General features: G+C 38.1%; 1 long non-coding RNA gene across 1 annotated transcript; it reads left to right on the plus strand.

Moving 5' to 3' along the window:
- Positions 1-314: 314 nt before the first annotated feature.
- On the plus strand, positions 315-26393 carry LOC125096413 (uncharacterized). Its single transcript, XR_007126177.1, has 3 exons — positions 315-453; positions 2138-2146; positions 26353-26393. It is a non-coding gene; the product is annotated as an uncharacterized LOC125096413 (long non-coding RNA).

A 26393-nucleotide genomic window follows, 5' to 3' on the forward strand; every position in this document is an offset into this window, starting at 1 on the left:
AAGTAAGGAGTTCAGGAGAGCTCCACATCTATCAGAAGCCTTCACTCTGTGTGCTTAGAATAACAGAAAAAGTAAGAGAAAAGAAAGCACCTTTAAGAAAGGTGGAGGTATCTGTTGAAAGCATCATTGTGTTGGGGGTGGTTCACTTTATGTGTATACGTGTGTGTACTGAAGCACAATAGCACTGATCTTTCTGTTGGGGGTCAATCTCTAGAATAGCACTGTCCTAAAAGAAATACAATTTGAGCCACATACGGGATTTTAAATCTTCTTCTAGTCACATTAGAAAGGCTAAGCAGGTGAAATTAATTTTTTTTAAAATTTTCAGCGTAACAGTATTCCTTGTTTTTGCACCACACCCAGTGCTCCATGCAATCCGTGCCCTCTCCAATACCCACCACCTGGTTCCCCCAACCTCCCACCCCCCCGCCGCCGCTTCAAACCCTTCAGAGTGTTAGGGTTAGGGTGAAATTAATTTTAAAAAATTACTTAACTTAATGCATTCAAAATATTATCATTTCGACATGTAATTAGTATAAAAATTATCAGTGAGGTATTTTATATTCTTTTTCCTTATACCAAGTCTTTGAAATCTGGTGTATATTTTACACTTATTTTTTAATTTAACTTTTCTTTTGCAAGTATTTCTTTGTATTGCGAATCCCCTTACTCAACACAATTGCTAGTGACTGAATGCTATTGAATCACAGGAAAGTACTGGAGTTTTCTACTTCTATATATTTGGACATGGAAGGTTTTCATTTTGGGCTATTACAAGTGACACAGAATTGTATCTGAAAAGGATAATGAATGAGATAACTCTTTTTCCTCAATTACCAATCAAAAACTACATGGGTACCCATGGAGTTGGAGGTGGGAGAGGGAAAGAGAGAGAGAGAGATACAGACAGACTGGGAGATACATCTGTGCATCTTTCTCATATGGCATTCTTATGTGCCAAGTTCTGTTCATGGGTCAGGGATGAAGGAATCTTACTCTTTAAATTTGGAATCCAAGAGTAAAGGAGCTAAATGGCAGCCTTGGTGGTCATTGTGCTCTGGAGATGCTTGTTCCCATAGAAGCATCCTGGAGTCATGACAACTCATCAGAACAGAGATGGCTGCATGCAGCAACTTGGGCAGGTGGGTCTAAATTTTCTCTGCCTCCAGTGGGGTGTGGGAAACAGATATTTCCTTGGTGCTAAAGAGTGGTTTGAATGAGATGCTGAGAACAGGAAGAACCCAGAAGGGGCCATAGGGTCACGGCTGGGTAACACACCTAAAGGTAGCAATATGGATAGTACAATTCTGATGAAGAAGTGGCTTTCCAGGAGACACTAATATTAGGAGGTTCCCATGACTTTTGTATAGGCTATCATAGAACAAATTAAGTTAGAGGAATAGATAACTCCCTCTTTACCAATGTTATACCCTGCAGGATAAGGTGTGGAGAAAATTCTAAAAGAAACTAAGTTTTAAACCCCAAATGATTAAGACATCACTGGATTCGACAGACTTTACTTAGAATTGAGTTAATTATCAAGTATCATGCCATCAGTTGGAAGTGTAAATGGGTAAAAATGGAAATTTAATCTGGTTATAGAAAAATAAAGACATCTTTGTTTTGCAAAATAAAAGGGGAGGGAGTGAAATGCTCAATCTTTAAAATATGCATTGCTTCTGTCCTTGCTGCCATGGCTATGTTTTTCAGAGGTGAAACAAAAATAAATGACTTCGATTGTTCAGGCACCGCAGAATCGCATATGAGTCCCAGAGGTGATTATTTTCCTTGAGAAACATAGACAGTAACCAAACACAACTTATTTCAGCTATCTGTATCTGACATGTCATTTCAACTCTATCAAAAGTTCCTGTTTTTCTTGAAAAATAGTTTCCCTTATCTCTTTTGGTAGCAAAACAAATTAAGAAATCTTTCAAGAGGAACAGGATGTGGAAGCTCACTGAGGCAGAGTAAGCTGGGCATGAGGTTGCAAGAACTATTAATAGGAGAGTCCTCTTCCCTGGAAATTAGCATAATTGACATGCCCCGAATATGTCTTGTGTAAGTGACAAGAAATTGGTAGTAAATATGAATGTGGATTAGCTCAGTTTCCATTATTTGTTGATGGTTTACTTAGGTTATTCAGGTATTGGATGGCTGGTTGTAGGGGGACAGGTAAATAGCCACATCACCACAGTTGAGCATACATTCAAGTTCAGTGCAGTATAGAATGTTGCAACAAGTAAGATATGCAACTCTTTCCCTGTAGTTGCCCTCCGCAGAAGACAATGTGGACGAATGATGTGTCACGGAGTTTGAGAGGAAGGAGGGACATCAGAACATCTGGTCTAGTGACTTTCAACATTTGGGACCCAAGAACACTTTTATAGCAAACCTTTTGCAACACCCCTGTCCTACCCTAAAATAAGATTCACAGACAAGTAATGTATATACGTGTACAATTAAAAATGTCCTAACTAGAAGAGAAATAAAATGAGAGTAATGGATGACAATATATTCACAAGTATGGTGATGGAAGACATACTGAAGTAGCCAAGAACTTGTAGTACTTAGAGTAAGTAAGATTTAAAAGAAGATCAGGAGCCATTCTGTACAATACAAGTGCAGAAGCATAGGTAGGTATTGGGATAGAAACTATTTGAACCAGTATATATAAAAACTATGCAAAGAGGGGAGCCTGGGTGGCTCAGTTGGTTAAATGGCTGCCTTTGGCTCAGGCTATGATCTTGGGGTCCTGGGATCGAGCCCCACATCAGGCTCCCTGCTCACTGGGGAGTCTGGTTCTCCCTCTGCCCCTCCCCCCTGCTTGTGCGTGCTCTCACTTGCTTGCTCTCAAGTACATACATTTTTTTAATTATGCAAAAATATTCTCTTTTTACATGTGAAACAGGTTCTAGGCTAATTAATTATAATAAAGCCCGTCACATACCTCAGTGTCAGAGGGACACTAGAAAGTCATGCAGGATGTAGGACAACTCCTGATTGTTGCCGACTGTGTTAAGCCTTGCAGGACATCCCGCATCCCTGTCCACACTTGCTAATACCATGACCGCTGTCCAATCCTGTGACAACCAGAACTTCTCCCACACATGGCCCGAATATCCCCTCTGGCAGCAGTGCTGTCCCTGAGGAGAACCAATGATCTAGTCTATTCATTTCGTTTTATAGACAAATAAATTGATGACTAAACAGGTTAAATGACTGGTCCAAGGTCTCTCAGCTGGATAGGGGCAGAACAAGGAATGGTCCTCCAATTCCTGCCCAGAGCCTTACCAACTTGGGCTACATTACTTCCTAGTGCTACCAAAACGTTCTGGGAAATGGAAGGTCAAATTAATGTTCTTCCAGTTTTTGGAAGAGGGGACCAGAACATGCATTTTGAAGTGAAGTTTTCATGTAATTTAGGATTACTGGAGGAGGCTTCACAAAGCTAATGGAGACACTCGCTCATAAGCACCTCTTGCAGTTGTCACTCCCTTGGGTCCATTTCTCACCATGTCTGCCTTGGGCAAGGCTCTGCTTTTAGGCAATTCTTTTCTCCCCAGGGGAATAAGCAACCTGACACTGTACCAGTCATAGCTTCTGCAATATTAACAATATGAATAATAGTCTTCTACTGCCCTATGGTAGTTTTGTGTGAGTTATATTTTTGTGGTAAGTACAACTCTCAGTAAAATACTATTGCTGTCTACCTACCTACTATGTGTCAGGCTCTGATCTAGGCCCTTTTGCGGCCTGATTTATTTTCTTCATAACATTTAAGGTAGGTATTATTAGTCCCAATTTACAAATGAGAAAATGGATGCTTAGGTTAAGGAGGGAAGGACAGAGAAAGAACATTGCAGGTATTTATAACGGAGTCTACAAACATCCCGAAGTCATAGAGTAGGGGCTAGTTTAACTAAGGTCTGAAGAATTTGTAGAAGAGTTAGAGTTGTTCTTTTGTCTCCTTCATTGTACCATTCCTTCTGAATAAGTTTTATAACCTCATTTCTTCCACTCCACTGACACCAGATTTTCTGAAAGAGGGTCTCCACACCATATGTGCAAGTTCAAGTCTCTTGCAGTACGTCTCCACGCCACACTATCTTGCTGACATCAGCCTTGGGAAAGCATCCAGTGACTTTCACATTTCCATATTCTTTGACTTTCCTTTGATTCTGAGTTTAGAAGGTTCTGAAGCCCTTCACACAAATGGCCACTCTTTCTTCTTAGGTCTTTCATCTCTCTAATCTCTGCTTTTTGTTTCTCCTGTTTTCTTCCAGCTTCTAAATTCACATGTTCTTCTTATCACCATGTACAAAGAATCATTTCCTACAACCACCGATGCCCTTCTGTACTTCTAGACTATCATAACTTGTTTGAATAGAGCTAGTTGATTCACATAAGACTTGTTTCCATAAAAGAATTGATGCACCTTGTGTGAGGTCTTCCCTGAGCCATGATTCTGATTTCCAGACACTTCTAGGGAATCCTCATTGAATGATGATATTGACATCTGGAACATCAAAATGGAATTTGCTTTTCTTCTGTGAATAAGCTCTTACACTGTTTGATTTTTCTTCTTCAGAATGCCATCATTATTCCCCCCAGCATCCTGTTAATAACTGCTTCATTTTTTTTTTAATCTCTTCATGTTTATTGGGTCATGGGCTAAGTCCTAATGGTTTTAGCTTTTTGGAATCTCAAATATTTGTCTTCCCTTTCCATCTCACTGCCACTGGCCTGCCTTATTGTAACCAGTTATAACATTTTTGTTTCTACTTCCTCCAATCCACCTTGCACTCTGCTTCCAGAATGATTATTATAAAGCTTTTAAACCCACAATGACTTCTATATCCTCCATTGCATATAGATTTAATGGAATAATAATTTTATATATTAAATATTTTTCCTTTCCCTTGATTTCTCTTTTCTCCTCATTCCATCAGTTAACTAGTCCTCTTGCTCATTGTCTCAGGGCAGAGAGGAGATAAAACTAAAAATAGAAACGACCAGGGAGTCTTCCATATTTTTTTCCCCCAAAGCCTAAACCCTAGAACATAGCTCAGATTATTTATAGTTTCCTGATCACAAACTTGGAGGAGTCAAGATTGTCCCAGACTAAAGGGCAATTCCACTCTGGACTAGAAGGAAGGGGTGTATGGTGATGGTGGTAGTAGTAAGGACATGCTCTACTTTCCAACTAGTGCTACCAATAGTTGCAAAGAATCAGAAAAATTTGTAAACTTCTAGAGAGGGGGAACCTGGACTTCTCAGCATCAGTGCTGGGAATGTGGAGTGGTAGGGGTGGCATATGTTATATTAGATAGGGCAATAATCAGTCTTTTGAAGGAACCTCATTGGCTGGCAAGCTAGGAAGGGCTATCTTTGTAATAAATTGGACGGTAGACTCAAGGATCCAGTAATCCGGTGCCTTCCCAATTCCTAGGCATAATGCAAACCCTGAACTCACCCTCTCAAGGAGAGAAAAGGAGAGGAACACTGGGGGTGGGGGGGTGATTCAAATCTCTGGCCTGTTCAGCAGAGTGGACCTTGAACTAGAAATGAAGTTGAATGATTGAAATCAAGTCATGTTGCTTATACATGGAAGTTTGTGGGCTAAGATGCATAGTTTTACACAAAATTAGGTATAAAGCCTTTAAATTGAGTATGAAGCCCTGTAGAATGGTGCTTGAGTCAATGTTTCTAGTTTTGTTTTTTCCTTTTTTGGGGGGGTAAACTTACATTATTTTGATGAGTCTGCTTATAATTCCTTGGTCATATTTTCCTGCTTCTGCTGCTTTGTTGGCCCTTCTCTCTGCCTAGAAAGCACTCCTCCAACATCCCCTCACCTTAATCCTACCAGCTTTTCAACACCTTAAATGCCATCTGCTTCACAAAAACTTTCTGTTGTTTCCCTTTGCTGGACTCAGGCATTTTACATATCCTTCTCCTCTGGCCTTTGCTAGACAAGGAAGTCCAGACTCTGCATTTACACTCAGCTCTAGTGTGGGTACAACAAAGCCCATGGACTTCAGCATTGTGCTCATCCTCACAAACTACTTTTTTTTTTTTTTAAACATATAATGTGTTATTAGCCCCAGGGGTACAAGTCTGTGCCTCACAAACTACTTAAGCATCCTGTTCTCATGACCTGTTCCCTATTGATAATTAACAGGCAGAGGGTAAGAAAGGATGAGTTTTAAGGTGACAATTCTAGATGATCATTTGGTACAGGACACCGTCGATAAGCTTAGAGGATGGAGGAGGGAGGAGTTCATCAAATGAGCTTAAACAATGATCTGTAACCCAGTTCTGTGAACTTGGGCACAAGAACAATGGAGTTTAAGTGCCATACTCTGAAACTAACATCAAAACAGTCTCTGTAATTTTTTTTTTTGGTAAAAATCTTTAATAAACCTGTTTCACTTGGAATTTTCCTGTTCTGTGATCTGAATGTTGGGGAATTGTTAAAGCAGCAACATGTCTGGCTCCCCAAATCTACCAGGAAAGATTGTTGTCCAAATTGGGGATACTTCCAAGGGCACTCACCATAATCTGCCTCATGTCTCAGTAATTACTTGAGTGTGTTTCCTATCATTCAATTATAAACTGTTTGAGTTTAGGGTCTGTTTGCCTATTTTTGTATACTTTTTATCTGGCTTATAGTTAAGTGGTCGATAAACGTTGAATCAGATTCTTTTATATCATTTATTAATCCTATTTACTCTTTTCATGAATCATTAATTTTTAAACTAATCTCAAAATGAGTTGAGACACTGTACGTTAAGTGCCTAGAAGAGACCACAGTAATAGAGACTATGTAGGGTTTTCTGAAACCGTCTAGAAGAGACCGCAGTAATAGAGACTATGTAGGGTTTTCTGAAACAGTATTCTTTTTTTCCCTTTTCAATAATAGCACTTCATTACATGTGAAACCATATGCAAACCATTTTCCTTCATTTGTAAGATTTTCACGTTAGATTTTTAATTCAGATTATTTATGCACTAGATGATGTATCCTAATCTTTATACTGGAGAATATGGTGTCTATTCATATTATAGATGTCCATTAATGTTTGTTGATCCTGAATCAACTATATTTCCTTTCTTCTTAAAGTTGTGCTTTGCCTACAAAAGCAAGTTAGACAAGGTTCTCCTTCTCCAGATTTGAGTTTACATCATAGAAGATGCAAACACCTACATTAAGCATAGTTATTTTGTTAGATTAAAAGTGCTTCAGATCAGTGCTTTCATTTGCAAAGTTTAGATTGAAAATGACTTCTCTCTTCCCCTTACTCACCAGGGTAATGATAGAATTGATTTGTACACTTTGGGATCCTGTTTGGCTCCAAGAGTTAAATCAATATAAGGGAGTAAATGCCAATTAGAAGTATTTATGAGCTAGCTGAACCAGCCTGGTGCCAGAGAGCCTATAGACCTTTGAAGTTCTCAGTTTCTAAGTGTTCTCAGTTTAGGAAATTTTTGGTTATACTAAGCAGTGATTAAGACCAAAATGTGACCTTTCAGGTTTGAACAGGTGCACGGAAACCAACCTTTTCTCCCCCAAGAATGAACAAAATGCCTGCTTTGCCATTATTTTTTATGTGGTGTTTGAACCTTTGGGGCTGTGGGGGAATTTCTGAAACACTCAGCAGGAAGTACCAGTCAGATCTCCACTCGAATGTGTTTATGCATGTGTGTAAATATAAGTGACAACAGGGGTGGGAAGGGTGATGACACAAAAGTTGTACAAGTAAGTGACTTTACTATTACTTATAAATTTTATGAAGTCAGAGTCTGGGTCATTTTGTTTGTCATTCTTTTTTCTGTGCCCTGAAAAGTATAAGTGATTGAAAAAAAAATTCTTGAACAGATGAAAGAATCATCTATCTATAGATCAGCTTCTATGTGGGGCATTAAAACTGTAGATGGATCAGAAGACTTGAGAAAGGTTCTGAATGTTTCGACATCTGGCAACTGTGATGGTTAATTTTTTTAACTTAAAAATTAAAACTGTGGATGGATCAGAAGACTCAAGAAAGGTTCTGAATGTTTTGACATTTGGCAACTGTGATGGTTAATTTTTTTTTTAGTAGAAATTTGAGTTTTTAAATTTTTATTTTTTTAATTGTGTTATGATGGTTGATTTTATGTGTTGACTGGGCCACAAGGTACCAGACAATTTGGTTAAACAATATTCTGGTGTTTTTACAAGGATGTTTTTAGGTGAGATTAACATTTTAATTGGTGAGGTAGATTGTCCTCTATGATATATGTAGACCTCATCTAATTAGTCAAAAAACAGTGTGAACAAAAACTGACCTTCTTGTGAATGAGAGGGAATTCTTCGCTTGCCAGATTTTGGACTTCATTTGTACCATTAATTCTCCTGAGTCTCAAGCCTGCTGGCACATACTGCAGATTTGGAATTATCAGTCCCCGTAATCACATGGGCCAACGTCTTACAATAGATTTGTTTCTCTAACTGTATAAATAAATCCTGTTGTTTTGGTTTCTCTAAAGAACCCTTACTAATAAAGCAACTGTGTAATTGTAGGCAAGTCATATAGTTTCTATCTCTTTCCTCTTCTCCAAATATGGAGGTAATAATATTTGCTCTTCAGAGTTATGATTATATATGACGGAACACATGAATCAGATGCCTGTGGTCAAAATGTGATTCCAAGTGATTAAAGATAGTAACTCATTTAACCTTAATAAAAAGCCAGTGAGATAACTTATACCCATTTTATAGACAAGGAAAGTGAGGCACAAAGGAATTCAATAGCTTGGCCAAGTTTACATGGTTAGCAATATTACATGTTCACTGAAACCCATGAACTCTTTCCAAAGCACACCAAAAGGCTACATTTCCCGGTTTGCCCTATGGCTAGGTAGGAGCTATATGATTGATTTTAGTTGGTGAAGTGTGGACAGAGATGATTTATGTTATTTGCAGGTCTGGCTATAAAGCACAGTCACAAACCATCATATTCCCTTTTTCCCTTTCCATGACCACATTGAGGTCATTTGTTGAAGGTGTCAGAGCTGTGAGATTAAAGAAACATGAGTCTCTGACTCATCCCTTGGGGAAGAACTGCCAGCAGAGCCACTCCATGAGAAATAAATCACATCGCACTTCTCATGATGAGCAACAATTTCTCACTGAATCTAACCTCTGAGATTTTAGGGTTTGTTAGCCCAACAGAGCCCAACCTAGACCATCTAATTGTGTGTTAGTGTTGGGGTTTAAACCAAGGTATTCCAGGTGGAGACGTTATTTCCTTAACTGGTGTGGTGCAGTGCTTTCAGCTCTAGGCACATGGAAAATAAAATATTATCACTTAAAAATATTAACTTTAATTATTATTTTTTATTTTTTAATTTAAATTTGATTAGCCAATATACAGTATATCTTTAATTTTTTATATAATGTCCAATAACTCCTTGTGTTATCTTGTCTTTTGAGAAATTTTCTTAATGTAAATAAAGTAAAAACATTTGGGTATTTTTTTTATTGAAGTATAATTAACATATAGTGTCATATTTGTTTCAGGTATACAGCATGATTCAACAATTCTATACATTACTCAGTACTCATCAAGATAAGTGTACTCTGTAGTCCCCTTAACCTATTTCACCCATCCCCATCTATCTCCTCTTTAGCAACCACTAGTTTGTTCTCTATATTTAAGTCTGATTTTTTGTTTCTCTTTTTTCTTTGTTCATTTGTATCTTAAATCCCACATATGAGTAAAATCATATGGTATTTATCTTTCTCTGTCTGACTTATTTCACTTAGCATTATACCCACTAGGACCATCTACATTGTTGCAAATGGCAAGATTCCGTTCTTTTTTTATGGTGGAGCAATGCTCTATTATGTGTGTGTCTGTGTGCATATCACCTCTCCCGTATTCATTTACGGATGTACACATGAGTTGCTTTGATATCTTGGCTTTCTTTCACCCATTTTGTCCATCGCCCCAACTCTTCCCTTCTGGCAACCATCAGTGTGTTTTCTGTATTTCTAGGTTTGATTCTTCTTTTTGTTTATTAATTTGTTTGTTTTTTAGATTCCACATATGAGTGATTTTACATGGTATTTGTCTTTCTCGTTCGTCTGACTTATTTCACTTAACATAATACCCTCTAGGTCCATCCGTATTGTTGCAAATGACACGATTTCACCCCTCTTTATGGCTGTGTAATCTGTGTGTGTGTGTGTGTGTGTGTGTGTGTGTGTGTGTGTGTGTGTGCGCGCGCGCGCGCCACATCTTCTTAATCTTCTTTATGGATGGACACTTAGGTTGCTCATGTGCTACTGCAAATTATGCTACAATAAATATAGGATGCATATATCATTTCAAATTAGTGTTTTCCTTTTCTTAGCTAAATAGCCAGTAGTGGAATTATTGGATCCTGTGTTATTTCTCTATTTAATTTTGTGAGGAAACTCCATACTGTTTTCCATGGTGGCTGTATCCATTTACATTCCCACCAACAGGGCATGAGGGTTACTTTGTCCATATTTTTACCAACACTTGTTATTTTTTTGACTTTCATTTTAGCCATTCTGACAAGTTTAAGTTGAAATCTTATTGTGGTTTTGATTTGCATTTCCTTGATGGTGAACGATATTGAGCATCTTTTCATGTGTCTGCTGGCCATGTGTATGTCTTCTTTGGGAAAATGTCTGTTTAGATCCTTTACCCATTTTAATTGGATTATTACTTTTTGGGGGGTTTGAGTTGGGTGAATTCTTTATATATTTTAGATACTAAGCCCTTATTGGTTATATCATTTGCAAATATCTTCTTCTGTTCAGTAGGTTGTCTTTTAATTTTGTTGGCAGTTTCTTTTCCAATGGAAAAAAAAATTTTGTTTTGGTGTAGTCCCAATAGTTTATTTTAGCTTTTATTTCCATTGTTAAAGGAGACATACTTAGAAAAATGTCTCTACAGCTGCTGTCAAAGAGATTACTGTATATGTTTTCTTCTAGGAATTTTATGGTTTCAGGTCTCTCATTTAGGTCTTTAATCCATTTTGGGTTTTGGGGTATGATATTAAGAAAGTGGTTCAGTTTCATCATTTTGTATGTAGCTGTCCAGTTTTTACAGTATCATTTATTGAAGAGGCTGTCTTTTCCCTATTATATATTCTTACCTCCTTTGTCATAGATTAATTGACCATATAAATGTGGCTACATTTGGGGGGTGTCTAGTCCATTCTATTGATCTGTGTGTCAGTTTTATGTGCCAGTACCATACTGTTTTGGTTATTATAGCTTTGTAGTATGTCTTGAAATCTGGAATTGTGATATTTCCAGGTTTGTTCTTCTTTCTCAAGATAGCTGTGGCTATTCAGGATCTTTTGGTCTCACACAAATTTTCTAGTATTGTGAAAAATTCTGCTGTTACTTTGATAAGAATTGCATTAAATCTGGGGACATTTGGGTGGCTCAGTTGATTAAGCATCTGCCTTTGGCTCAGGTGGTGATCCTAACTAAGGTCCTGAGATCAAGTCCTGGATCAGGCTCCTTGCTCAGTAGGGAACCTGCTTCTTCCTTTGCCTGCCTCTTCCCCTGCTTGTGCTCTCTCACTCTCTCTGATTAAAAAAAAAAAAAAAAAAGGATTGCATTGAATCTGAAATGGCTCTGTGTAGTATAGACATTTGAACAATCCAAGTTAAGAATTTACTGGGTTGTTCAATTAAAGAATTTAGCAATCCAATTAATTCTTTCAATCCAAGACCATTTATTTATGTCCTCTTCAATTTCTTAATCAATGTTTTATAGTTTTAAGAATACAGGTATTTTACCTCTTGGTTAAGTTTATTCCTAGGTATTCTTTTTAGTGTAGTTGTAAATGGGATTGTTTTCTTAATTTCTCTTCCTGACTCTTCATTATTAGTGTATAGAAATGCTACCAATTTCTGTATATTATTTTTGTATTCTGCAACTTTACTGAATGCGTTTATCACCTTTATTAGTTTTTTAATGGAGTCTTTAGGATTTTCTGTGTATAGCATCATGTCATCTGAAAATAGTGTAAGTCCTACTTCTTTCTTACCAATTTGGATGCCTTGTATTTCTTTTTCTTGTCTGATTGCTGTGGCTGTGACTTCCAGTACTATGTTGAATAAGAGTTGTGAGAGTGGGCATCTTTGTTTTGTTTCTGACGTTAGAGGAAAAGCTCTGTTTTCCACCATTAAGTAAGAGTTTAGCGGTGGTGCACAGGGCCAGTGGCGCAATGGATAACGCGTCTGACTACAGATCAGAAGAATTTAGCGGTGGGTTTTTCATATATGGCCTTTATTATGTTGAGGTATGTTCCCTCTAATCTCACATTGTTGAGAGTCTGTCATGAACAGGTGTTGAATTTCATCAAATGCTTTTTCTGTACCTATTGATATGATAACCTGATTTTATCCTTTTGTTGATGTGTTGTATCACATTAACTCTTATCTAAATGTTTGGAGAATTCATCGGTGAAACCATCTGGCCCCAGACTTTTATTTTTTGATAATTTCTTGATTATTGATTCAATTTGATTACTAATAATTGGTCTCATCAAATTTCGTTATGTTTTCCTGACTCAATTTTGGAAGATTGTATTTTTCTAAGAATTTATCTATTTTCTAGGTTTTCCAGTTTGTTGGCATGAAATTTTCCATAGTATTGTCATAATTTGTGTTTCTGTGGTATCAGTTATTACTTCTCCTCTTTCATTTTTGATTTAATTATTTAGGTTGTTTCTTTTTTTATTGAAATTCTTATGCCTAAGAATTTATTGATTTTGTTTACCTTTTCAAAGAAACAGCCTCTGGTTTGATTGATTCATTTCTGTTGTTTTTTTTTAAGTCTCTGTGTCATTTACATCTATTCTGATCTTTATTATTTCCTTCCTTCTACTCACTTTGGGCTTTGTTCTTTTTTTGCTGTTTTAGTTGTAAAGTTGATTTTCTTATTTGAGCTTTTTCTTTTTTCTTGAGGTAGGTCTCTGTAGCCATATATTTTTCTCTTAGAACTGCTTTTGCTGCATCCCAAAGATTTTGGACCATTGAGTTTTCATTTTCACTCATCTTCATGTATTTCTTAAAAATTCTTGTTTAATTGATTTACTGACTAATTGGTTGCTTAGTATTGTGTTATTTAGTCTCCATGTAGTTGTGTTTTTTACAGTTTTTTCCTTGTAATTGATTTCTATTTTGACTGATTTCTACTGTTGTAACTAGAATAGGTGCATGGTATGCTTTAAATCTTTAAAAGTCTAGTGGTGCCTGGGTGGCTCAGTTGGTTGAGCATCTGACTCTTGGTTTTGGCTCAGGTCATGATCTCTGGGTCATGAGATTGAGCCCTGCATTCTCTCCCTGTCCCTCTGTTCCTCCCCCAACTTACACACACTATCCTTCTAAAATTGTGTTTGCATATTTACTTTTTCTCAATAAATTATAAGAAAGGCACCTATGAATTGTACATTTATATAAATAAATCAAATAAATCTACCAAATTTAAAAGAAAGTGAATCTTCAAAACTTTATTGAGGCTCGTTTTATGGCCTAACATATGACCTATCTTGGAGAATGTTCCAAGTGCACTTGAAAATTGCATTTTGTTGATTTTAGATGGAATGTTTGTGTGTGTGTGTGTGTGTGTGTGTATATGTATGTGTATATATATGTGTGTGTGTGTATGTATATGTGTGTATGTATATGTATATATATGTATATGTGTGTATATATGTATATATATACGCACATATATGTGTATATGTATACATGTATATACACACACACATATATTATGTTCTTGTGGTCCAACATGCATTCAAAGAGATCATTTCCTTGTGGATTTTCTACCTAATGGTCTATCCATTGATGTATGTTGGTTTGTAAAGTCCCCTACTATTACTGGGTTACCATCAATTTCTCCCTTTATGTCTATTAATATTTGCTTTATGTATTTAGGTGCTCCAGTGTTGGGTGGGTAGATATTTATAATTGTTGTATCCTCTTGTTAGATCGATTCCTTTATCATTATGTAATATCCTTTGTCTCTTGTTACAGTCTGTTTTAAAGTCTATTTTGTGTGATATAAGTATTGCTGCCCCAGCTTTTTTCTACTTCTATATGCATAATAAATGTTTTCTCATCCCTTTAGTTTTAGTTTATATGTGTCTTTAAGTCTAAAGTGAGTCTTATGTAGGCAGCATATAGGTGACATTTCCATTCAGTCACCCTATGTTTTGGAGCATTTAGGCCACTTACATTTAAAGTAATTATTTTGTGGGGGATAATTGTGCACAGACTAATGTAATTATTGATAGGTATGTACTAATCGCCATTCTGTTATTTCTTTTGTGGGTGTTTTTGTAGTTCCTCTCCATACTTTCTTCTCTTGCTCTCTTTGTGATTGATGAGCTTCTATAGTGTTAAGTTCGCTTTCTTTCTCTTTATTTTTTGTGTATCTATCGTAAGTTTTAGGTCTGTGGTTACCAGTAATTAAATTGCCATTTAAGTTCCAACACATTCTAATATAATATATCTTAATATTCTCTTATATTCATTACTTTCTTTTTTCTTCCTGCTCCATGTTTTATGTATATACTGTCATATTTTACATCTTTTTATTCATAGTTTTCTCACATCTAATCATGACCATTCTTTTCCAATTAAAGAAGACCCTTTAATACAATGCTGTAACTGGGTGGTCCTTTTTAAACAAAACGTTATTTGCAAAACAGAGGGTATTATTTGTTTTTAAAGCTTTTGTAAATAAAGCCTTCAGAAATGTTTTCTTATATATAAAAAAAAAAAAAGACCCTTTAACATTTCCCGTATAGCTGGTTTAGTGATCATAAGCTCCTTTATCTTTTGTTTGTGTAGAAAACTCTATTTATCTTTCAAATCTGAATGATAATCTTGTTGTTTAGCATATTCTTGAAGTTTTTTTTTTTTTAGTACTTTGAATATATCATGCTACTCCCTTCTGGCTTGCAAAGTTTCTGTTGAAAAATTAGCTGATAGCCTTATAGGGTTTCCCTTGTAGGTAACTCATCTATTTCTGCTTTAAAAATTCTCTTTTTATATTTAATCTTTGACATTTATTATGTGTTATGTTGTGGACCTCCTGGGGTTCATCTTCTTTGAGGCTCTCTGTACTTCTTGAACCTGGATGTCTATTTCCTTTCCTAGTTTAGGGAAATTTTTGCTATTTATTTCTTCAAGTAAGTTTTCTGCTCTGTTCTCTCTTATTCTGAGACCTTTATAATGCACATGTTTATTTGCTTGATGTTGTCCAAGGGATTTTTTATTGAGACTTAATGAATATAATTTTATTTTCTTTTATATTTTATTCTATTAATTATTTTTAAAATTTTCATTATATTCAGTTAGCCAACCTTCAGTGCATCATAATTTTTTGTTGTAGTGTTCAACGATTCATTAGTTGTGTATAACTCCCAGTGCTCCAAGGGACTCTTAACCTAGCCTCAATTTTTAAACATTCTTTTCCTTTCTCCTTGTTTTTCTTTTTCTTTTTTTTTTTTTTAAAGATTTTATTTATTTATTTGACAGAGAGAGATCACAAGTAGACAGAGAGGCAGGCAGAGAGAGAGAGAGAGAGAGAGAGGGAAGCAGGCTCCCTGCTGAGCAGAGAGCCCGACGCGGGACTCGATCCCAGGACCCTGAGATCATGACCTGAGCCGAAGGCAGCGGCTTAACCCACTGAGCCACCCAGGCGCCCTGTTTTTCTTTTTTAATACTCAGCTTGGTTGTTTCCATCACTGTCTTCCAGATCACTGATATGTTCTTCTGCTAATCTTCTGCTGATGGCCTCTCCTATTTTTTATTTCAGTTATTGTATTATGCAATTCTGATTGGTTCTTCTTCATATTTTCTGTCCCCTCATTGAAGGTCTCATTGTGTTCATCCATTCTTTGCTCCAGCCTGGTGAGCATCTTTCCAATCATTACTTATATTCTTTATCAGCCATATTTCTTATCTGTTTTTCATTTCATTCTCTGTAGATTTTTTTCTTATTCTTTCTTTTGAAGCATATTCCTCTGTCTCCCTAGTTTGCTTGATGTTCTGTGTTTCTGTGGTTAGGTGGAATAGCTACTTCTCAAAAACTTGAAGGAATGGTCTCATGTATGGTTGTCCCCTTTGTAGAGCTATTTGTGTTGGTGACATTTTTTGGCTGACTACCTGGAGCTGTGGTTGGTGTGGACTGGGATCCTCGGCTCTCCACACAGTGCCTTGGCAGATTGCTAGAGCTAAAGTGGATGCAAGATGGGGTGTCCTGAGGCTCTATTCATAGAAAGCACTTAGGAGAGCTGAAGTAGTGTTATCTGGGGTGTCCTGGGACTCTCTGCAGAGGGTTTCCTGACAGGGTGGTTAGAACTGAGGTGATGCATGGACCAGGTGATGTGCAGGACTCTCCACACTGAGAGCAACCTGGTAGGACTGAGGAAGCTGAATTTGTTGCAAGCTAAGGTATTCCAGGGTGCTTAGTGCAGGGTTTCCTGGCTGGATGACTAAAGCCAAGGCTATGGGCAGGAGTATTCTGGGGGCACTCTGTGCAGGGGGTCCCCTGTCTAGGTGGCTGGAACTGATGCAAGCACAGGCTTAGGGTTGCCAGGGTGCTTCATGCAGTGGGCACTTAGGCAAGGAAGCTGGATCACCCAGAGGTTCTGCAATGTTCTGCCCTGGGGGTGCCCTACTAAGCCACCTGGAGCTGAAGTAGGGTGGGCCTGGATGTTCACACCTGTGTCACATTGCCATGATGGCTGGAGCTGTGGTCAGCACTGATCAGGAGTGTTCTGGTGTGTGTTGCTTTATGGCTGCCTTGGTGAGATTGCCAGGGCTGGTGTGGTGTAGGGGTCTGGAGCTCACTGAAGAGTCAGGCTAGTTAAGATGTTCAGACTGTGCACTGTTAGTGCTTTCAAGGTGGGGAATGGAGTGTAGACCATGTCCATCAACCCCTTCCACCCAGAGACTGGTTCAGAAGCCCCCTACCCTGACACTGTTTGGCAGAGGTCTAGGACCAGCTTTTTTTATATGCTAGTTGTTCTTCCATTTATTTATTTATTTTAAAGATTTTATTTATTTATTTGACAGGGATCATAAGTAGGCAGAGCAGCAGCAGAGAGAGAGGGGGAAGCAGTCTCCACGCTGAGCAGAGATCCCGATGCAGGGCCCCATCCCAGGACCCTGAGATCACGACCTGACCTGAAGGCAGAGAGCCTTAGCCCACTGAGCCACCTAGGTGCTCCGCTAGTTGTTCTTTTAAACCATGGCTTTTCTTTTGTGCCCCTGGGTGACAAAGGCTGGTTTGGGCTTTGGGACCTAGGGCTCATTGAGGCGTTAGGTTGGCTAGTGTGTGTGGTCTCTGCTCCTGCTTAATTTATTAAGGTGGGGGGTTAGTGTAAACTGTGTCTGCCACCCCCCCCCACTCGGAGAGCATTCCCACAGCTCCCCTCTCCATTTGGCAAAATTCTAGGGCTGTCCTTTTTATATGCTAGTTGTTCTTCTAAATCACAGCTTTATTTCTGTGCCCCAGCATGAGCAGGGCTGGTGTGGGCTAGTGAATCTGGGGCTCAACAGAGTGGCAAGCTGGTTATGGCATCCTGATCCTACTCTGTTCTGTGCTTTCAAGGTGAAGGGGGAAAATAAACCATGTCGCATTCCAGTCCCTCTGACCCAGACAGAATTCACTCAGATCCATCAGTACCTGGCAGTTTTAAACCTGGGTCTTTCATATGCTAGTTTGCTCTTTTAAACCTTGGCTTTTTTTTCCCCCGCTGTGCATAGGACAGGGGAGTCTGTTCCTAGTCCTTCAGTACTATCCCTACCCACTGCAGGCTGGAGGTTCCCTTTGTTACCTTGTCTCTGTCTCCTCTTTTATATCTTTTATTGTACAGAAGCTATTCTGTTAGCCCAAAGTTCCTCAAGAGGAATTGCTCTATACATAGGGGTCTGTTCTATACATTTGGTGTGTTCCATGAACGAAGGAAGTTTGGAGTCTTCATTCATCACCATCTTGGACTAGAAGTCTCCTAACAAATACTTTCTGTCCATACTGTTTACAGAAGAGATGCTAGTGGAGTCTTATCCTACTTGGACTTTATATTACATCTTAATCACAGAACATGTAGGAGGTGGAAAACCTTTGCTTATATTTGGGGGACCTGAGAGTAGAAGGTATCTGAGCTTTGCTCCCAGGGTTAGAGTCTAATAGAGGTGGCAAAACCCACATAGATTTTGTTTGTTGAGCATAGCTGGAAAGTGGAGTTGTTGACAGTACAATGGGGACTCCCAAGCTTCAGCCAGGCATAGATATGGAAGAAGGTGCTGGAAAACTAAAGGAACAAAATGACAGAAACAAGAGTACTCTTCCTGGGGACCCACATGTGCTACCAATGGACTTGTCCACAACATGAGTGTGGACAGAGGATTTGAATATCAGATAGTTACCCTCCCTGTCCCCACAGAATTCCTATGTCTTTGTCTTATGCTTTGGTACCATCTAAGAACTACAGAACTTAGGTACAATCATGGGGAGAAGCAAGGCAGACCATAAATTAACCCTGAGATTAAGTTTCTGTTGTCCTGGAAGATGATAGCTAAAAAAATAAACTGAGCCATGGAAATAATGGAGAAAATGATTTTTAGGTACACCTGCATTTATAGGCAAATATATATGCTTCTGTAGCATTAATTATAGGAATCCCAACTCAAATGAACCTGGACAGTAACAGATCAAACCCTCTTCTTGTTTTAAGCAGATTCATTTTCAGCAATCAAGATCATCTGTTCATTAAATAATGTTAATAGGAATTTTATCAGTATTGTAGTTTTGTTTTATATTTGTTTTGGTTTTATGCTATTGAAGAGCTATAAGAATTATACCCAATTCTAGGGGTGCCTGGGTGACTCAATTGGTTAAACATCTGCTTAACCAATGTTAAGGTCGTGATCTCAGGGTCCTGGGATGGAGCCCCACATTGGGCTCTCTGCACAGAAGGGAGCCTGCTTCTCCCTCCTCCTCTGCCTGCCACTTGCCTGCTTATGCTCTCTCTCTCTCTCTCTCTCTCTCTCTCTCGGTCAAATACATAAATAAAACTTGGGAAAAAAACTGAGGATTTCAGAGGGGATGGGGTAACAGTTGATGGGTAGTAAGGAGGGCATGTGCTGTGATGAGCACTGGGTGTTATATGCAACCAATGATTAACTGAACACTACTTCTAAAACTAAAGATGTATTATACACTAACAGAACATAATAAAAAAAAGAATTACACCAATTTTATGTTTTTGCATGTTGAGTATCATACCAATCACATCAACATTTAATTCACATCAACATTTTAGTTCACTAGAATATTTTTTTATTTGAAAGGGGCCCAGAATTTTTATATTTGAGAAACTCTGTTCTGAACAAAGATAGTAAAAAATCTAAGAATATGAAATTGAGATTTTGACATTGTTTTTCCAGTTGACCAGAAATTGACCACTATTAACTCTGCAAAACAATTCCAGTTAATTATAGAAGCTAATTTAAGATCGAGAAGGTCATGCGTTTATTCTGGATCAGGCTTTATTAAGTTCACATTGAGCACTTACTGGGATTCAGAACTTGTGCTAGGAATATAAAGATAAATAAAACATGGCTCCTGCATTCAAGTAGGATCTTCAGCTATAGAGAAATAGGCATATACAATTAAGTGAATAAGAAAATACTGCTCTTGGGGTTTGAACAATATTGTAATGAGAACACAGTCATATTCTTCTTTTTGCAAATGTGGTATGTTGCAAAAATGGATACAAATTTATCTCCTCTTTGTGTCCATGTCCATGCAGTTCATGCAGAAGTGTAGTTTATTCTTCTATCCCTTCAACTTGGTCTGGCTCTGTGACTTGCTTTGGCCAATAGAATGTATTAGCAGGGACAGTGTATCAGTTCTGAGCTTAGGCTACAGGAGCCAGTTGTACTTCCACTCTCATTTTTGGAATCTCGCTGTCACCATGGGAACAAGCCTGGGACAGCCTTTTGGAGTATGAGAGACTATATGGAACAGAGGCAAGCTCTCCCAGCTAAGGATCCACTAGACTAGCCTGCCAATAGCTAAGCACAGACACACAAGGTAACACCTGACCTAGACATCCAAGGAAGTGGTTTCTACAGAAAGAAAAGAATGTGGAGGGCAGGAAGTTTCAGACAGAGGAGGAAGCATAAACAAAGGCACGGGGGCCTAGTGTTCATGGTGTTCTGGGAATAACCAACGCCATAGTTGGCATCATGAAGAGTTTAAACCAAAAAATACAGAAAGTTGAGGACAAGATGGTGGAATTATGGGAAGAGAAACCTTTATAAGAGGTGGTAATAATAAAACATTGTAAAAAATGTCAGAGAAATAAACAAGAGAGGCTTGTGAAAGGGTAGCTTTGCAGGGGTATGGTCAACAGTGATCAGTGAGATCAGGTAAGGTGAGAATAGGAAAACATTGATTTGATTTGGCAGTGCTGAGAAGGACATTGGTGAATTCTAAAGAGTGTGTTTTTGTTTTGTTTTTGTTTTGGTGGAACTGCCAAGTCCTCTCCTGTCAGCAGGAAAATTGTCTTACAGAAAACAAAAAATTGTTAAAACAAGCTCTAGCTTATTATCACATCAGCAAGCTCAGATAAGCATCTCCAGTGTGTGTGAATCCTTGGGTTTGCGTGCAGGGTAATCTTACACTCTAACCCAGCTAAATGCAGTTTGTCATTTCTTTCCTGCTGATTATGCAGGTGTACATTTTTCCTTCTTCATAATAAGGATGTATTGGCTGTGAGCTTTGGAAGATGGAGTTTGTTTCTTATTTCTTGATATTCCTATTAAGTATCTCTTAACAACTTCAGATGCCTGAGATCATTACAGTCTCTGGGCTATACCACTGGAGCTTTGGGAACATATCTACGGCAATAATTTTCAGTATGTGGAATTAGAATAAGCACCAATTTTCTGCAGAATTAGGATAATAGAAAAAAATATTAAACTGGGGGAAAATCCTTGAGAACAGGACAGTAAAGATATGGAAATCTGTCTTCTACGAGGTACTTATTTTCTAAAAAACAAAACAAAAAATTAATCCTGTGGTTTCCCCCAACCATTGACTCCTTATAGCTACAAAATGAAGTCCAGTGTCTTCTCCGTTCTCTCTTGATGCATTCAAATCAATTCCAAACATTTACCATTTCAGTTGTTTCTGGACCCCCGAGTGCTAGGAGAAGATAACCTTCCTGTTCCTACCATTAGCGTCTCTGTGGCAAGCCACACCTCAGCACTTCATTTTACTGGCTTGTAGAATTTTGACTAAGGGTAGATCACAAACTGTTTGGCACTCAGGACTGCACAAAGACTTGTCTGAGCTTGGATGTTTTGGGACATACATTACACCAACTCCCCAACACTCTTCCTGCCATTGAAATCATATTAATAGCACTGGTATGAGTGTACATGTGCACATGGGTGTCAGGTCATTATTTGTTACTCAGAATGATCCCACCTCCTTAGGAGACTTATTTACTAATCTGGAAAAGCAGGGTTCTTTAGGACACTTCTCCAGGAACAAAGGACGTGGAGGGTGTCATTCCCTACCCTACCCCCAGCCTAGACACACAGACACCTACAGGAATAAGCACAGGGCCAACTTTCTCCATCTACACTGCTAACAGTGTGTCCTACCTGCTGCATTCTCCTGCAAACTTGACCTATCCAGCTGGACCTTGGCTTCAGGTCTCATCCCACAGCAGATGCTCCCTGCATTCTTCTGCAGATCTGCCCCTCCAGCACTATGGCAACAGTTTTCTAAAGTGGATCCAGGGGCGCCTGGGTGACTCAGTGGGTTCAAGCCTCTGCCTTCAGCTCAGGTCATGATCTCAGGGTCCTGGGATCCAGCCCTGCATCAGGCCTCTCTGCTCAGCAGGAAGCCTGCTTCTCCCTCTTTCTCTGCTGCTTCTCTGCCTACTTGTGATTTCTCTTGCTGTCAAATAAATAAAATCTTAAAAAATAATAATAAAGTGGATCCAGGTCCCTCCCAAAAGAGACCTGTGTCAACCTTGCTACCCCTGTGTGCACCACCCGTGTTCTCCTGTAAAACTACTACCTCCTACAAGCTCTTGTATGAGCCTATCTAAATGAAGCACAAACCTGGCAGTGTGCAAAACAGCTCTGACAGGGATAGCATCACTCCAAAGTGACTCCTGCCCTGGGGAGAGGGGAAGACACACAAGAGTCCTACCACAGCCCCAGCAGTGGACTGGGGCAGACATCCGGTCCAACTGCAGGCCCCACCCACCAAGAAATCTCAGGAAACAACACAGGGAAAGCATCTTTTAGGTCAGTGTTACTGCATTCTGGCAAGTCCCTGGTCTGACTCAACTCAAGTCCTAGGTGGCCTCACTCTGGCCCACTAACATCATAGGGACCAAACCCAGCTCGTAACAGGCAAAGAGAGCTATTCCAGATGACTGGACTGAAGTCAAATTGGCTCACTGTTACAAGAGAAGTAAGGAAACTTGAGAACATTCTTAGATTCACTACTCTTGGTAATGCCATACCTTGAAAATGCAGAAATATGGAATTTTGGCTGAAGTCTGACTCTTAATGCTTTTACATATTCAGTTTGTATAAATCACAATCACTGGCTAATATGTTCGCGCCTCTTATGTGCTCCTATGAATGTTCCTGCTGACTGCTCCTTGAAAAGAAATGCTATATTCATAAAAGTTGGACCTTTAATAAATCATTCAAGTATGAAATAAAATGCCATGATTCTACAGATTGCAGATTTTGCATTTATTTACAGTTTATAGACTTTTCTATGATTTTTCATTATGCAGGTTTTTGGAAGTTTAAATAAATAATAAATTTATTAGTATTGCATATAATTACACTCATAAGTCTTTTAGAGAATCTGTAGTAGAACTGCATCATATGTAACTCAATACCTTCTCAGCCAAGGGGATAAAAGATTCAAGAAGTAGAATAATAATTTAGGAGGACAAAAGATGTATTCCCTTCATTGACTTAAATTCTATAAAGTGACAATGCTTTTAAAATACTGCTTCCGCTTTCGGCTGCAAGGACCCCTAGGTTGTGAAAAACATTGTTGAAATTCTTTTTTAAACTTCTTCCCCCATTACCAGGTGTCTTCCAGCCTCTTCACTAGGGAACCAAAGGATTTTCAGGGGATAATTTTGAGCATATGCAATCTTCTCTTTGTTCTAATGGCTAATACCTGGATAACATGTGCACCTAACTGTATGGGTGACCCATAAGAATAAAAAGAACTCATATGAAGATCAGGGTATTCTGTTCCCCTTTAACATTTCCTTAGAAACTAACCAAGTCTCTGAATTACAGAAATCCTAGCAAACTGTAACAAAAGCTTTATACTCTTCAACCAAGCAAGCACTTTGTGTAACAGATTAATTCCTCCCTCTTGCTACCACTTTTAGGCAGGTGATAATTTTTACTTTAATTACGTAAGCTATTACAATTTTCATGTTCACCAAAAGAGTGTGAATTTGTCAAAAGTTAAGATAGACAAATTGCAGAATATTTGAAGAATATATGCTTAAAGTTCTTATTTTTAATTTCTGATAAGACAATTAGTGATAGTAGAAGATTCATATAAAAATACCCTACATCCCATGAACAATGTGCATAGGGTTCCACTCTCCATTTGATTCAGATTTAATTTTTTGACTATTATGTGGCTAACACTTTACAACATTTTTTACACATCACGTTTTTACAAATATTTACTCAGAAAATAAATGAAATATGTTATATTAGGAATTTGTCAGTGCTTTTCTTTCTACTACTACTTTGGCAAAATTAGGCTTACAAGTAATAGAGACTGAAGACAGTGAGTGAGTGGACAGTGAGCATTCTACCATCATTTCTGTAATTTCTGTACCAAAACACTCTTGGATATGTAAAGAGCTCTCTTTACAAAGTTTGTGGATTGGTAGATCTGCAAAAGGAAACACTAGTCATAAAGATAAGCTGCTCACTGAGAGATGGAAGTAAGTGTGGCAGACGGAGAATGATGAAATTAATGTGGAAACTTGGGGCTTTTAGAGGAGGTCCAGAAATTTTGAGGGAGGGCTGTATTATTTGTCTATATAGAAGCAGGAAAAAAAAAAAAGCCACTATTAGATCTCTGTACGGGGCTATAAAAAGGAAAGAGAAAATCAGGAAAAGGAGCCCCCCAGTATAGGGTATTAAGAGAGCTGTTTCAAATTGAGTGGGAACTGTGGTTAGAAGTATGCTTTACTAGGGCTCTGGTTACAATTAAGAATGAACTAAGTGTTGCTAAAATCCTAAAACTCCTGATGGATAAACAGATAATCCATTTAAGGAGAAATACAAATCATGCACAACATATAAAAATGTTTAACTTGTAGAAGCCGAAGCTTTTAATTAAAATTTTGATTTTTGCTTTCAGGTACAAGGTAGGATTGTATGTTGGGCATGGGCATATAACATGCTTTGGGCAATGAAGCATGAGTGAAATGATGTACGTCACTTGCAGAAAGAAGCAGAATAGTAGGAAATGAAGCAAAGAGGTAGTGAATGGTCACATAACATAGGACTATGGGCCATTGTAAGGCTTTAACTTTTATTTCCTCTGAAGGAACTGGGAAGCCATTGGAAAGTTTGGGCTAAGGAGTGGCACGATGTAATACATGTGTAATAGCATCACATTTGTTGAAAAGAAATTATACGGAGCAAGGGAAGCAGTAGGGAGGTTAGTAGGGAGGCTGCTGTACTAATTCGGGTAAAAGATGATGGCGGGCTGGACCGAGGTGGTGAGAGATGGCTGGACTCATTGATACTAGAAAATGGACATACACTGCTCTTAAATGTTAATGTTTGGGGGCTTGGAACCATCATTGTATGTATTTTTTAATTTTATTGAACTGCTAAATTTTGCACATTATGCTAGAACCTGGGGACAGAAGGAAATTATCAGAGGAAGAAAGAAGCTCAGTAGATGTACTTATGAATTTAATTTCTATTTTGTGATGACACAATTTCAAAGTAATTTTTTTCAGAATAAAATTCATTCAGTACAGTATTAATACAAACAAAAATCACTGACTCAGAAAAGAAAAATAATTACAATGTGAAATAAGCATAATTTTTGAGCAAGACATTAGGGTTTGAGTTTTTAGGTGGTTCTTTGCTTTTGGTTTCTGTTTATTGTTTTTAAATAATTTTTTGAGGATAGTTGAAACACAGTGTTGCATTAACTTCAGATTACAGCATTGTGATTTGAGAAGTATATGCTGTGCTTGCCACAGGTATACCTGTGCCTGTCACCTGCATCAGTATTACAATATTATTGACTATATGCTGTATGCTCTGCCTTTTATTCCTGCGACTTACTCATTCCATCAATGGAAGCCTATATCTCCCTCTCTCCTTCCCTCATTTTTCCCATCTCCTCACCCCCTCCTCTCTGGCAACCATCAGTTTCCTGTATCTGTAGGTCTGACTCTGTTTTTGTTTACTCCTTTTTTTTGGGTTCCACATGAGTGAAATCATATGGTATTTATTTGTCTTTGTCAGTCTGGCTTATTTCACTTTGCATAATAGCCCCTAGGTTCATGCATGTTACAGATGGCAAGATCTCCTATTCCATTGTGTGTGTGTATACCACGTCTTTCTTAACCGTTTGCCTTTTGATGGACACCCAGGTTACTGCCATATCTTAGCTATTGTAAATGACACTTTTATATCTTAGTTATTGTTAATAATGCTTCCATAAATATAAGAGAGCATATATATTTTTCAAATTAGTGTTTTTTGTTTTCTTTGGGTAAATACTCAATGGTGGATCTATTACATGATATGGTACTTCTATTTTTAACTTATTGAGGAACATTCAGAAGGTTTTCCACCAAGGCTGTACCACGTTAAATTCCTACCAACAGTGAATGAGGTTTCCCTGTTCTCCACACTATTAACAATTATTGCTATTTCTTGTTTTTTAAATTATTGTAGTCATTCTAACAGGTGTGAGATGATACCTCACTGAGGTTTTGATATGAATTTCTCTGATTATTACTGATTTTAAGCATCATTTTTTGTGTTTGCTGGCCATCTGTATGTCTTCTTTGGGGAAAATGTATGTGTTTTATTTAAATTAAATTTTATTTTTTTAGCATTCCAAGATTCATTGTTTATGTACCACACCCAGTGCTCCATGCAATATGTGCCCTCCTTAATACCCACTACCAGACTCATCCAACCCTCCCACACCCTCCCTTCCAAAACCCTCAGTTTGTTTCTTAGAGTCTACAGTCTCTCATGGTTCGTCTCCCTCTCTGATTTAC

This window comes from Lutra lutra, chromosome 3 (genome assembly GCF_902655055.1).
Source record: "Lutra lutra chromosome 3, mLutLut1.2, whole genome shotgun sequence".
NCBI classification, from domain to species: Eukaryota; Metazoa; Chordata; class Mammalia; order Carnivora; family Mustelidae; genus Lutra; species Lutra lutra.